This window comes from Anomaloglossus baeobatrachus, chromosome 4 (genome assembly GCF_048569485.1).
Source record: "Anomaloglossus baeobatrachus isolate aAnoBae1 chromosome 4, aAnoBae1.hap1, whole genome shotgun sequence".
NCBI classification, from domain to species: Eukaryota; Metazoa; Chordata; class Amphibia; order Anura; family Aromobatidae; genus Anomaloglossus; species Anomaloglossus baeobatrachus.
This window is the reverse complement of record NC_134356.1, coordinates 646,795,707-646,810,975: the sequence shown is the minus strand read 5'-3', so window position 1 is coordinate 646,810,975 and position 15,269 is coordinate 646,795,707. Positions and strand designations below refer to the sequence as shown.

The window sequence follows — 15,269 nt, the reverse complement described above, 5'->3', positions numbered from 1 at the left end:
TCATAAGACAATATCAATGTGGAAAAAGAAGAACTTAATTGCTTTCAGTAAGTAAGTTTGGCACATCCTTGCTAGAAGCTTGCCTCGTTAGCGCAGTAGGTAGTGCGTCAGTCTCATAATCTGAAGGTCGTGAGTTTGATCCTCACACGGGGCACTATGCTTTAGATATTTTGTCTCCATCTTGACTAGACAGCCAGAACTGTATCCACTCAGTACCAAAAAACGTCAGATATAAAGGAAGGGGGTTTTGGATCTTTTGAAACCAAATAGTTAAAAGTCAAAAGTAAAAATTATTTGTGATATGAATTCAAATGGAGTATTGAGCAAAAGAATGGTATGAATGTCCAAAATCTATTGTGGTCAGCATTTTTTGCTGCAAAGAGCAAATCCAAGCTAGACTGACTGTATGCATGGCTTGTGTCGACCTTTCAATGCGTGACTTATTACAGAAAAAGTGGCAATCCCATAGCAGGAATCGAACCAGTAAACTAAGAATACTGGTTGCTTGGTCAAATGGGATAACCCAAAGAGTCACAGAAAAAATGAGAGGCGTAAAAAAAAAAAAAAAAAAAAAAAAAAAAAAAAAAAAAAAAAAGAGTGTTGCTTTGATTAAAAAACTTTTTCCTTTCAACAGTTTAAACTTGACTCATTTGAACAGTAGTTAGGAGCTAGTGGCTTATTCTGATGATTATGAGGTTTTCCCTCAGATAGGCTACAGTTCACTCCTTTTTTTTTGACTGGGGAGCTTGAGAAATTTGCCATTCAGTTGTTAAATTCTACAGATTAGAATGGAAATTGGAGGCCAAAGGACAGGCCATACGAGTTTTTGAGTTCCTCGACATTTTGAAGTAAAAAATGATAGTTGAGAATAGTTTGAGCTATGAAACCTATAAAAGTGTTGTGCAAGAGTTGGAAATGAAGTGCCAAGACCCTAACGTTTTGCAAATTTGGCTGCAAAGTGCAAATTTTACCTGAACTGCTTTTTTATGCAAACAACTGTCGGCCTTTGAATGTCAGAGATAGTACAGAAAAAGCAGCATTCCCATACCAGAGTCGAACCCGGGCCGCATGGGTGAAAACCAGGAATCCTAACCGCTAGACCATATGGGAAGTGTTGTTCTCATAAGACGTTATCAATGTGGAAAAAGAAGAACTTAATTGCTTTCAGTAAGTAAGTTTGGCACATCCTTGCTAGAAGCTTGCCTCGTTAGCGCAGTAGGTAGTGCGTCAGTCTCATAATCTGAAGGTCGTGAGTTTGATCCTCACACGGGGCACTATGCTTTAGATATTTTGTCTCCATCTTGACTAGACAGCCAGAACTGTATCCACTCAGTACCAAAAAACGTCAGATATAAAGGAAGGGGGTTTTGGATCCTTTGAAACCAAATAGTTAAAAGTCAAAAGTAAAAATTATTTGTGATATGAATTCAAATGGAGTATTGAGCAAAAGAATGGTATGAATGTCCAAAATCTATTGTGGTCAGCATTTTTTGCTGCAAAGAGCAAATCCAAGCTAGACTGACTGTATGCATGGCTTGTGTCGACCTTTCAATGCGTGACTTATTACAGAAAAAGTGGCAATCCCATAGCAGGAATCGAACCAGTAAACTAAGAATACTGGTTGCTTGGTCAAATGGGATAACCCAAAGAGTCACAGAAAAAATGAGAGGCGTAAAAAAAAAAAAAAAAAAAAAAAAAAAAAAAAGAGTGTTGCTTTGATTAAAAAACTTTTTCCTTTCAACAGTTTAAACTTGACTCATTTGAACAGTAGTTAGGAGCTAGTGGCTTATTCTGATGATTATGAGGTTTTCCCTCAGATAGGCTACAGTTCACTCCTTTTTTTTTGACTGGGGAGCTTGAGAAATTTGCCATTCAGTTGTTAAATTCTACAGATTAGAATGGAAATTGGAGGCCAAAGGACAGGCCATACGAGTTTTTGAGTTCCTCGACATTTTGAAGTAAAAAATGATAGTTGAGAATAGTTTGAGCTATGAAACCTATAAAAGTGTTGTGCAAGAGTTGGAAATGAAGTGCCAAGACCCTAACATTTTGCAAATTTGGCTGCAAAGTGCAAATTTTACCTGAACTGCTTTTTTATGCAAACAACTGTCGGCCTTTGAATGTCAGAGATAGTACAGAAAAAGCAGCATTCCCATACCAGAGTCGAACCCGGGCCGCATGGGTGAAAACCAGGAATCCTAACCGCTAGACCATATGGGAAGTGTTGTTCTCATAAGACGTTGTCAATGTGGAAAAAGAAGAACTTAATTGCTTTCAGTAAGTAAGTTTGGCACATCCTTGCTAGAAGCTTGCCTCGTTAGCGCAGTAGGTAGTGCATCAGTCTCATAATCTGAAGGTCGTGAGTTCGATCCTCACACGGGGCACTATGCTTTAGATATTTTGTCTCCATCTTGACTAGACAGCCAGAACTGTATCCACTCAGTACCAAAAAACGTCAGATATAAAGGAAGGGGGTTTTGGATCCTTTGAAACCAAATAGTTAAAAGTCAAAAGTAAAAATGATTTGTGATATGAATTCAAATGGAGTATTGAGCAAAAGAATGGTATGAATGTCCAAAATCTATTGTGGTCAGCATTTTTTGAAGCAAAGAGCAAATCCAAGCTAGACTGACTGTATGCATGGCTTGTGTCGACCTTTCAATGCGTGACTTATTACAGAAAAAGTGGCAATCCCATAGCAGGAATCGAACCAGTAAACTAAGAATACTGGTTGCTTGGTCAAATGGGATAACCCAAAGAGTCACAGAAAAAATAAGAGGCGTAAAAAAAAAAAAAAAAAAAAAAAAAAAAAGAGTGTTGCTTTGATTAAAAAACTTTTTCCTTTCAACAGTTTAAACTTGACTCATTTGAACAGTAGTTAGGAGCTAGTGGCTTATTCTGATGATTATGAGGTTTTCCCTCAGATAGGGTACAGTTCACTCCTTTTTTTTTGACTGGGGAGCTTGAGAAATTTGCCATTCAGTTGTTAAATTCTACAGATTAGAATGGAAATTGGAGGCCAAAGGACAGGCCAAACGAGTTTTTGAGTTCCTCGACATTTTGAAGTAAAAAATGATAGTTGAGAATAGTTTGAGCTATGAAACCTATAAAAGTGTTGTGCAAGAGTTGGAAATGAAGTGCCAAGACCCTAACATTTTGCAAATTTGGCTGCAAAGTGCAAATTTTACCTGAACTGCTTTTTTATGCAAACAACTGTCGGCCTTTGAATGTCAGAGATAGTACAGAAAAAGCAGCATTCCCATACCAGAGTCGAACCCGGGCCGCATGGGTGAAAACCAGGAATCCTAACCGCTAGACCATATGGGAAGTGTTGTTCTCATAAGACGTTGTCAATGTGAAAAAAGAAGAACTTAATTGCTTTCAGTAAGTAAGTTTGGCACATCCTTGCTAGAAGCTTGCCTCGTTAGCGCAGTAGGTAGTGCATCAGTCTCATAATCTGAAGGTCGTGAGTTCGATCCTCACACGGGGCACTATGCTTTAGATATTTTGTCTCCATCTTGACTAGACAGCCAGAACTGTATCCACTCAGTACCAAAAAACGTCAGATATAAAGGAAGGGGGTTTTGGATCCTTTGAAACCAAATAGTTAAAAGTCAAAAGTAAAAATGATTTGTGATATGAATTCAAATGGAGTATTGAGCAAAAGAATGGTATGAATGTCCAAAATCTATTGTGGTCAGCATTTTTTGCTGCAAAGAGCAAATCCAAGCTAGACTGACTGTATGCATGGCTTGTGTCGACCTTTCAATGCGTGACTTATTACAGAAAAAGTGGCAATCCCATAGCAGGAATTGAACCAGTAAACTAAGAATACTGGTTGCTTGGTCAAATGGGATAACCCAAAGAGTCACAGAAAAAATGAGAGGCGTAAAAAAAAAAAAAAAAGAGTGTTGCTTTGATTAAAAAACTTTTTCCTTTCAACAGTTTAAACTTGACTCATTTGAACAGTAGTTAGGAGCTAGTGGCTTATTCTGATGATTATGAGGTTTTCCCTCAGATAGGCTACAGTTCACTCCTTTTTTTTTGACTGGGGAGCTTGAGAAATTTGCCATTCAGTTGTTAAATTCTACAGATTAGAATGGAAATTGGAGGCCAAAGGACAGGCCATACGAGTTTTTGAGTTCCTCGACATTTTGAAGTAAAAAATGATAGTTGAGAATAGTTTGAGCTATGAAACCTATAAAAGTGTTGTGCAAGAGTTGGAAATGAAGTGCCAAGACCCTAACATTTTGCAAATTTGGCTGCAAAGTGCAAATTTTACCTGAACTGCTTTTTTATGCAAACAACTGTCGGCCTTTGAATGTCAGAGATAGTACAGAAAAAGCAGCATTCCCATACCAGAGTCGAACCCGGGCCGCATGGGTGAAAACCAGGAATCCTAACCGCTAGACCATATGGGAAGTGTTGTTCTCATAAGACGTTGTCAATGTGGAAAAAGAAGAACTTAATTGCTTTCAGTAAGTAAGTTTGGCACATCCTTGCTAGAAGCTTGCCTCGTTAGCGCAGTAGGTAGTGCATCAGTCTCATAATCTGAAGGTCGTGAGTTCGATCCTCACACGGGGCACTATGCTTTAGATATTTTGTCTCCATCTTGACTAGACAGCCAGAACTGTATCCACTCAGTACCAAAAAACGTCAGATATAAAGGAAGGGGGTTTTGGATCCTTTGAAACCAAATAGTTAAAAGTCAAAAGTAAAAATGATTTGTGATATGAATTCAAATGGAGTATTGAGCAAAAGAATGGTATGAATGTCCAAAATCTATTGTGGTCAGCATTTTTTGAAGCAAAGAACAAATCCAAGCTAGACTGACTGTATGCATGGCTTGTGTCGACCTTTCAATGCGTGACTTATTACAGAAAAAGTGGCAATCCCATAGCAGGAATCGAACCAGTAAACTAAGAATACTGGTTGCTTGGTCAAATGGGATAACCCAAAGAGTCACAGAAAAAATAAGAGGCGTAAAAAAAAAAAAAAAAAAAAAAAAAAAAAAAAAAAAAAAAAGAGTGTTGCTTTGATTAAAAAACTTTTTCCTTTCAACAGTTTAAACTTGACTCATTTGAACAGTAGTTAGGAGCTAGTGGCTTATTCTGATGATTATGAGGTTTTCCCTCAGATAGGGTACAGTTCACTCCTTTTTTTTTGACTGGGGAGCTTGAGAAATTTGCCATTCAGTTGTTAAATTCTACAGATTAGAATGGAAATTGGAGGCCAAAGGACAGGCCATACGAGTTTTTGAGTTCCTCGACATTTTGAAGTAAAAAATGATAGTTGAGAATAGTTTGAGCTATGAAACCTATAAAAGTGTTGTGCAAGAGTTGGAAATGAAGTGCCAAGACCCTAACATTTTGCAAATTTGGCTGCAAAGTGCAAATTTTACCTGAACTGCTTTTTTATGCAAACAACTGTCGGCCTTTGAATGTCAGAGATAGTACAGAAAAAGCAGCATTCCCATACCAGAGTCGAACCCGGGCCGCATGGGTGAAAACCAGGAATCCTAACCGCTAGACCATATGGGAAGTGTTGTTCTCATAAGACGTTGTCAATGTGGAAAAAGAAGAACTTAATTGCTTTCAGTAAGTAAGTTTGGCACATCCTTGCTAGAAGCTTGCCTCGTTAGCGCAGTAGGTAGTGCATCAGTCTCATAATCTGAAGGTCGTGAGTTCGATCCTCACACGGGGCACTATGCTTTAGATATTTTGTCTCCATCTTGACTAGACAGCCAGAACTGTATCCACTCAGTACCAAAAAACGTCAGATATAAAGGAAGGGGGTTTTGGATCCTTTGAAACCAAATAGTTAAAAGTCAAAAGTAAAAATGATTTGTGATATGAATTCAAATGGAGTATTGAGCAAAAGAATGGTATGAATGTCCAAAATCTATTGTGGTCAGCATTTTTTGCTGCAAAGAGCAAATCCAAGCTAGACTGACTGTATGCATGGCTTGTGTCGACCTTTCAATGCATGACTTATTACAGAAAAAGTGGCAATCCCATAGCAGGAATCGAACCAGTAAACTAAGAATACTGGTTGCTTGGTCAAATGGGATAACCCAAAGAGTCACAGAAAAAATGAGAGGCGTAAAAAAAAAAAAAAAGAGTGTTGCTTTGATTAAAAAACTTTTTCCTTTCAACAGTTTAAACTTGACTCATTTGAACAGTAGTTAGGAGCTAGTGGCTTATTCTGATGATTATGAGGTTTTCCCTCAGATAGGGTACAGTTCACTCCTTTTTTTTTGACTGGGGAGCTTGAGAAATTTGCCATTCAGTTGTTAAATTCTACAGATTAGAATGGAAATTGGAGGCCAAAGGACAGGCCATACGAGTTTTTGAGTTCCTCGACATTTTGAAGTAAAAAATGATAGTTGAGAATAGTTTGAGCTATGAAACCTATAAAAGTGTTGTGCAAGAGTTGGAAATGAAGTGCCAAGACCCTAACATTTTGCAAATTTGGCTGCAAAGTGCAAATTTTACCTGAACTGCTTTTTTATGCAAACAACTGTCGGCCTTTGAATGTCAGAGATAGTACAGAAAAAGCAGCATTCCCATACCAGAGTCGAACCCGGGCCGCATGGGTGAAAACCAGGAATCCTAACCGCTAGACCATATGGGAAGTGTTGTTCTCATAAGACGTTGTCAATGTGGAAAAAGAAGAACTTAATTGCTTTCAGTAAGTAAGTTTGGCACATCCTTGCTAGAAGCTTGCCTCGTTAGCGCAGTAGGTAGTGCATCAGTCTCATAATCTGAAGGTCGTGAGTTCGATCCTCACACGGGGCACTATGCTTTAGATATTTTGTCTCCATCTTGACTAGACAGCCAGAACTGTATCCACTCAGTACCAAAAAACGTCAGATATAAAGGAAGGGGGTTTTGGATCCTTTGAAACCAAATAGTTAAAAGTCAAAAGTAAAAATGATTTGTGATATGAATTCAAATGGAGTATTGAGCAAAAGAATGGTATGAATGTCCAAAATCTATTGTGGTCAGCATTTTTTGCTGCAAAGAGCAAATCCAAGCTAGACTGACTGTATGCATGGCTTGTGTCGACCTTTCAATGCGTGACTTATTACAGAAAAAGTGGCAATCCCATAGCAGGAATCGAACCAGTAAACTAAGAATACTGGTTGCTTGGTCAAATGGGATAACCCAAAGAGTCACAGAAAAAATGAGAGGCGTAAAAAAAAAAAAAAAAGAGTGTTGCTTTGATTAAAAAACTTTTTCCTTTCAACAGTTTAAACTTGACTCATTTGAACAGTAGTTAGGAGCTAGTGGCTTATTCTGATGATTATGAGGTTTTCCCTCAGATAGGCTACAGTTCACTCCTTTTTTTTTGACTGGGGAGCTTGAGAAATTTGCCATTCAGTTGTTAAATTCTACAGATTAGAATGGAAATTGGAGGCCAAAGGACAGGCCATACGAGTTTTTGAGTTCCTCGACATTTTGAAGTAAAAAATGATAGTTGAGAATAGTTTGAGCTATGAAACCTATAAAAGTGTTGTGCAAGAGTTGGAAATGAAGTGCCAAGACCCTAACATTTTGCAAATTTGGCTGCAAAGTGCAAATTTTACCTGAACTGCTTTTTTATGCAAACAACTGTCGGCCTTTGAATGTCAGAGATAGTACAGAAAAAGCAGCATTCCCATACCAGAGTCGAACCCGGGCCGCATGGGTGAAAACCAGGAATCCTAACCGCTAGACCATATGGGAAGTGTTGTTCTCATAAGACGTTGTCAATGTGGAAAAAGAAGAACTTAATTGCTTTCAGTAAGTAAGTTTGGCACATCCTTGCTAGAAGCTTGCCTCGTTAGCGCAGTAGGTAGTGCATCAGTCTCATAATCTGAAGGTCGTGAGTTCGATCCTCACACGGGGCACTATGCTTTAGATATTTTGTCTCCATCTTGACTAGACAGCCAGAACTGTATCCACTCAGTACCAAAAAACGTCAGATATAAAGGAAGGGGGTTTTGGATCCTTTGAAACCAAATAGTTAAAAGTCAAAAGTAAAAATGATTTGTGATATGAATTCAAATGGAGTATTGAGCAAAAGAATGGTATGAATGTCCAAAATCTATTGTGGTCAGCATTTTTTGCTGCAAAGAGCAAATCCAAGCTAGACTGACTGTATGCATGGCTTGTGTCGACCTTTCAATGCGTGACTTATTACAGAAAAAGTGGCAATCCCATAGCAGGAATCGAACCAGTAAACTAAGAATACTGGTTGCTTGGTCAAATGGGATAACCCAAAGAGTCACAGAAAAAATGAGAGGCGTAAAAAAAAAAAAAAGAGTGTTGCTTTGATTAAAAAACTTTTTCCTTTCAACAGTTTAAACTTGACTCATTTGAACAGTAGTTAGGAGCTAGTGGCTTATTCTGATGATTATGAGGTTTTCCCTCAGATAGGCTACAGTTCACTCCTTTTTTTTTGACTGGGGAGCTTGAGAAATTTGCCATTCAGTTGTTAAATTCTACAGATTAGAATGGAAATTGGAGGCCAAAGGACAGGCCATACGAGTTTTTGAGTTCCTCGACATTTTGAAGTAAAAAATGATAGTTGAGAATAGTTTGAGCTATGAAACCTATAAAAGTGTTGTGCAAGAGTTGGAAATGAAGTGCCAAGACCCTAACGTTTTGCAAATTTGGCTGCAAAGTGCAAATTTTACCTGAACTGCTTTTTTATGCAAACAACTGTCGGCCTTTGAATGTCAGAGATAGTACAGAAAAAGCAGCATTCCCATACCAGGAGTCGAACCCGGGCCGCCTGGGTGAAAACCAGGAATCCTAACCGCTAGACCATATGGGAAGTGTTGTTCTCATAAGACGTTATCAATGTGGAAAAAGAAGAACTTAATTGCTTTCAGTAAGTAAGTTTGGCACATCCTTGCTAGAAGCTTGCCTCGTTAGCGCAGTAGGTAGTGCGTCAGTCTCATAATCTGAAGGTCGTGAGTTCGATCCTCACACGGGGCACTATGCTTTAGATATTTTGTCTCCATCTTGACTAGACAGCCAGAACTGTATCCACTCAGTACCAAAAAACGTCAGATATAAAGGAAGGGGGTTTTGGATCCTTTGAAACCAAATAGTTAAAAGTCAAAAGTAAAAATTATTTGTGATATGAATTCAAATGGAGTATTGAGCAAAAGAATGGTATGAATGTCCAAAATCTATTGTGGTCAGCATTTTTTGCTGCAAAGAGCAAATCCAAGCTAGACTGACTGTATGCATGGCTTGTGTCGACCTTTCAATGCGTGACTTATTACAGAAAAAGTGGCAATCCCATAGCAGGAATCGAACCAGTAAACTAAGAATACTGGTTGCTTGGTCAAATGGGATAACCCAAAGAGTCACAGAAAAAATGAGAGGCGTAAAAAAAAAAAAAAAAAGAGTGTTGCTTTGATTAAAAAACTTTTTCCTTTCAACAGTTTAAACTTGACTCATTTGAACAGTAGTTAGGAGCTAGTGGCTTATTCTGATGATTATGAGGTTTTCCCTCAGATAGGCTACAGTTCACTCCTTTTTTTTTGACTGGGGAGCTTGAGAAATTTGCCATTCAGTTGTTAAATTCTACAGATTAGAATGGAAATTGGAGGCCAAAGGACAGGCCATACGAGTTTTTGAGTTCCTCGACATTTTGAAGTAAAAAATGATAGTTGAGAATAGTTTGAGCTATGAAACCTATAAAAGTGTTGTGCAAGAGTTGGAAATGAAGTGCCAAGACCCTAACATTTTGCAAATTTGGCTGCAAAGTGCAAATTTTACGTGAACTGCTTTTTTATGCAAACAACTGTCGGCCTTTGAATGTCAGAGATAGTACAGAAAAAGCAGCATTCCCATACCGGGAGTCGAACCCGGGCCGCATGGGTGAAAACCAGGAATCCTAACCGCTAGACCATATGGGAAGTGTTGTTCTCATAAGACGTTGTCAATGTGGAAAAAGAAGAACTTATTTGCTTTCAGTAAGTAAGTTTGGCACATCCTTGCTAGAAGCTTGCCTCGTTAGCGCAGTAGGTAGTGCGTCAGTCTCATAATCTGAAGGTCGTGAGTTCGATCCTCACACGGGGCACTATGCTTTAGATATTTTGTCTCCATCTTGACTAGACAGCCAGAACTGTATCCACTCAGTACCAAAAAACGTCAGATATAAAGGAAGGGGGTTTTGGATCCTTTGAAACCAAATAGTTAAAAGTCAAAAGTAAAAATGATTTGTGATATGAATTCAAATGGAGTATTGAGCAAAAGAATGGTATGAATGTCCAAAATCTATTGTGGTCAGCATTTTTTGCTGCAAAGAGCAAATCCAAGCTAGACTGACTGTATGCATGGCTTGTGTCGACCTTTCAATGCGTGACTTATTACAGAAAAAGTGGCAATCCCATAGCAGGAATCGAACCAGTAAACTAAGAATACTGGTTGCTTGGTCAAATGGGATAACCCAAAGAGTCACAGAAAAAATGAGAGGCGTAAAAAAAAAAAAAAGAGTGTTGCTTTGATTAAAAAACTTTTTCCTTTCAACAGTTTAAACTTGACTCATTTGAACAGTAGTTAGGAGCTAGTGGCTTATTCTGATGATTATGAGGTTTTCCCTCAGATAGGCTACAGTTCACTCCTTTTTTTTTGACTGGGGAGCTTGAGAAATTTGCCATTCAGTTGTTAAATTCTACAGATTAGAATGGACATTGGAGGCCAAAGGACAGGCCATACGAGTTTTTGAGTTCCTCGACATTTTGAAGTAAAAAATGATAGTTGAGAATAGTTTGAGCTATGAAACCTATAAAAGTGTTGTGCAAGAGTTGGAAATGAAGTGCCAAGACCCTAACGTTTTGCAAATTTGGCTGCAAAGTGCAAATTTTACCTGAACTGCTTTTTTATGCAAACAACTGTCGGCCTTTGAATGTCAGAGATAGTACAGAAAAAGCAGCATTCCCATACCAGGAGTCGAACCCGGGCCGCCTGGGTGAAAACCAGGAATCCTAACCGCTAGACCATATGGGAAGTGTTGTTCTCATAAGACGTTATCAATGTGGAAAAAGAAGAACTTAATTGCTTTCAGTAAGTAAGTTTGGCACATCCTTGCTAGAAGCTTGCCTCGTTAGCGCAGTAGGTAGTGCGTCAGTCTCATAATCTGAAGGTCGTGAGTTCGATCCTCACACGGGGCACTATGCTTTAGATATTTTGTCTCCATCTTGACTAGACAGCCAGAACTGTATCCACTCAGTACCAAAAAACGTCAGATATAAAGGAAGGGGGTTTTGGATCCTTTGAAACCAAATAGTTAAAAGTCAAAAGTAAAAATGATTTGTGATATGAATTCAAATGGAGTATTGAGCAAAAGAATGGTATGAATGTCCAAAATCTATTGTGGTCAGCATTTTTTGAAGCAAAGAGCAAATCCAAGCTAGACTGACTGTATGCATGGCTTGTGTCGACCTTTCAATGCGTGACTTATTACAGAAAAAGTGGCAATCCCATAGCAGGAATCGAACCAGTAAACTAAGAATACTGGTTGCTTGGTCAAATGGGATAACCCAAAGAGTCACAGAAAAAATGAGAGGCGTAAAAAAAAAAAAAAAAAAAAAAAGAGTGTTGCTTTGATTAAAAAACTTTTTCCTTTCAACAGTTTAAACTTGACTCATTTGAACAGTAGTTAGGAGCTAGTGGCTTATTCTGATGATTATGAGGTTTTCCCTCAGATAGGCTACAGTTCACTCCTTTTTTTTTTGACTGGGGAGCTTGAGAAATTTGCCATTCAGTTGTTAAATTCTACAGATTAGAATGGAAATTGGAGGCCAAAGGACAGGCCATACGAGTTTTTGAGTTCCTCGACATTTTGAAGTAAAAAATGATAGTTGAGAATAGTTTGAGCTATGAAACCTATAAAAGTGTTGTTCAAGAGTTGGAAATGAAGTGCCAAGACCCTAACGTTTTGCAAATTTGGCTGCAAAGTGCAAATTTTACCTGAACTGCTTTTTTATGCAAACAACTGTCGGCCTTTGAATGTCAGAGATAGTACAGAAAAAGCAGCATTCCCATACCAGGAGTCGAACCCGGGCCGCCTGGGTGAAAACCAGGAATCCTAACCGCTAGAACATATGGGAAGTGTTGTTCTCATAAGACGTTATCAATGTGGAAAAAGAAGAACTTAATTGCTTTCAGTAAGTAAGTTTGGCACATCCTTGCTAGAAGCTTGCCTCGTTAGCGCAGTAGGTAGTGCGTCAGTCTCATAATCTGAAGGTCGTGAGTTCGATCCTCACACGGGGCACTATGCTTTAGATATTTTGTCTCCATCTTGACTAGACAGCCAGAACTGTATCCACTCAGTACCAAAAAACGTCAGATATAAAGGAAGGGGGTTTTGGATCCTTTGAAACCAAATAGTTAAAAGTCAAAAGTAAAAATTATTTGTGATATGAATTCAAATGGAGTATTGAGCAAAAGAATGGTATGAATGTCCAAAATGTATTGTGGTCAGCATTTTTTGCTGCAAAGAGCAAATCCAAGCTAGACTGACTGTATGCATGGCTTGTGTCGACCTTTCAATGCGTGACTTATTACAGAAAAAGTGGCAATCCCATAGCAGGAATCGAACCAGTAAACTAAGAATACTGGTTGCTTGGTCAAATGGGATAACCCAAAGAGTCACAGAAAAAATGAGAGGCGTAAAAAAAAAAAAAAAAAGAGTGTTGCTTTGATTAAAAAACTTTTTCCTTTCAACAGTTTAAACTTGACTCATTTGAACAGTAGTTAGGAGCTAGTGGCTTATTCTGATGATTATGAGGTTTTCCCTCAGATAGGCTACAGTTCACTCCTTTTTTTTTGACTGGGGAGCTTGAGAAATTTGCCATTCAGTTGTTAAATTCTACAGATTAGAATGGAAATTGGAGGCCAAAGGACAGGCCATACGAGTTTTTGAGTTCCTCGACATTTTGAAGTAAAAAATGATAGTTGAGAATAGTTTGAGCTATGAAACCTATAAAAGTGTTGTGCAAGAGTTGGAAATGAAGTGCCAAGACCCTAACATTTTGCAAATTTGGCTGCAAAGTGCAAATTTTACCTGAACTGCTTTTTTATGCAAACAACTGTCGGCCTTTGAATGTCAGAGATAGTACAGAAAAAGCAGCATTCCCATACCAGAGTCGAACCCGGGCCGCCTGGGTGAAAACCAGGAATCCTAACCGCTAGACCATATGGGAAGTGTTGTTCTCATAAGACGTTGTCAATGTGGAAAAAGAAGAACTTAATTGCTTTCAGTAAGTAAGTTTGGCACATCCTTGCTAGAAGCTTGCCTCGTTAGCGCAGTAGGTAGTGCGTCAGTCTCATAATCTGAAGGTCGTGAGTTCGATCCTCACACGGGGCACTATGCTTTAGATATTTTGTCTCCATCTTGACTAGACAGCCAGAACTGTATCCACTCAGTACCAAAAAACGTCAGATATAAAGGAAGGGGGTTTTGGATCCTTTGAAACCAAATAGTTAAAAGTCAAAAGTAAAAATGATTTGTGATATGAATTCAAATGGAGTATTGAGCAAAAGAAGGGTATGAATGTCCAAAATCTATTGTGGTCAGCATTTTTTGAAGCAAAGAGCAAATCCAAGCTAGACTGACTGTATGCATGGCTTGTGTCGACCTTTCAATGCGTGACTTATTACAGAAAAAGTGGCAATCCCATAGCAGGAATCGAACCAGTAAACTAAGAATACTGGTTGCTTGGTCAAATGGGATAACCCAAAGAGTCACAGAAAAAATAAGAGGCGTAAAAAAAAAAAAAAAAAAAAAAAGAAATAGAGTGTTGCTTTGATTAAAAAACTTTTTCCTTTCAACAGTTTAAACTTGACTCATTTGAACAGTAGTTAGGAGCTAGTGGCTTATTCTGATGATTATGAGGTTTTCCCTCAGATAGGGTACAGTTCACTCCTTTTTTTTTGACTGGGGAGCTTGAGAAATTTGCCATTCAGTCATTCAGTTGTTAAATTCTACAGATTAGAATGGAAATTGGAGGCCAAAGGACAGGCCATACGAGTTTTTGAGTTCCTCGACGTTTTGAAGTAAAAAATGATAGTTGAGAATAGTTTGAGCTATGAAACCTATAAAAGTGTTGTGCAAGAGTTGGAAATGAAGTGCCAAGACCCTAACGTTTTGCAACTTTGGCTGCAAAGTGCAAATTTTACCTGAACTGCTTTTTTATGCAAACAACTGTCGGCCTTTGAATGTCAGAGATAGTACAGAAAAAGCAGCATTCCCATACCGGGAGTCGAACCCGGGCCGCCTGGGTGAAAACCAGGAATCCTAACCGCTAGACCATATGGGAAGTGTTGTTCTCATAAGACGTTGTCAATGTGGAAAAAGAAGAACTTAATTGCTTTCAGTAAGTAAGTTTGGCACATCCTTGCTAGAAGCTTGCCTCGTTAGCGCAGTAGGTAGCGCGTCAGTCTCATAATCTGAAGGTCGTGAGTTCGATCCTCACACGGGGCACTATGCTTTAGATATTTTGTCTCCATCTTGACTAGACAGCCAGAACTGTATCCACTCAGTACCAAAAAACGTCAGATATAAAGGAAGGGGGTTTTGGATCCTTTGAAACCAAATAGTTAAAAGTCAAAAGTAAAAATGATTTGTGATATGAATTCAAATGGAGTATTGAGCAAAAGAATGGTATGAATGTCCAAAATCTATTGTGGTCAGCATTTTTTGAAGCAAAGAGCAAATCCAAGCTAGACTGACTGCATGCATGGCTTGTGTCGACCTTTCAATGCGTGACTTATTACAGAAAAAGTGGCAATCCCATAGCAGGAATCGAACCAGTAAACTAAGAATACTGGTTGCTTGGTCAAATGGGATAACCCAAAGAGTCACAGAAAAAATAAGAGGCGTAAAAAAAAAAAAAAAAAAAAAAAAAGAGTGTTGCTTTGATTAAAAAACTTTTTCCTTTCAACAGTTTAAACTTGACTCATTTGAACAGTAGTTAGGAGCTAGGGGCTTATTCTGATGATTATGAGGTTTTCCCTCAGATAGGGTACAGTTCACTCCTTTTTTTTTGACTGGGGAGCTTGAGAAATTTGCCATTCAGTTGTTAAATTCTACAGATTAGAATGGAAATTGGAGGCCAAAGGACAGGCCATACGAGTTTTTGAGTTCCTCGACATTTTGAAGTAAAAAATGATAGTTGAGAATAGTTTGAGCTATGAAACCTATAAAAGTGTTTTGCAAGAGTTGGAAATGAAGTGCCAAGACCCTAACATTTTGCAAATTTGGCT

The 15,269-nt window shown here is 38.5% G+C and overlaps 1 non-coding gene across 1 annotated transcript; it reads left to right on the top strand.

Annotated features, from left to right (window-relative positions):
* The first annotated feature begins 14,414 nt into the window (after positions 1-14,414).
* Positions 14,415-14,487, top strand: TRNAM-CAU (transfer RNA methionine (anticodon CAU)). The gene has a single exon. It is a non-coding gene; the product is annotated as a tRNA-Met (tRNA).
* Positions 14,488-15,269: the final 782 nt, after the last annotated feature.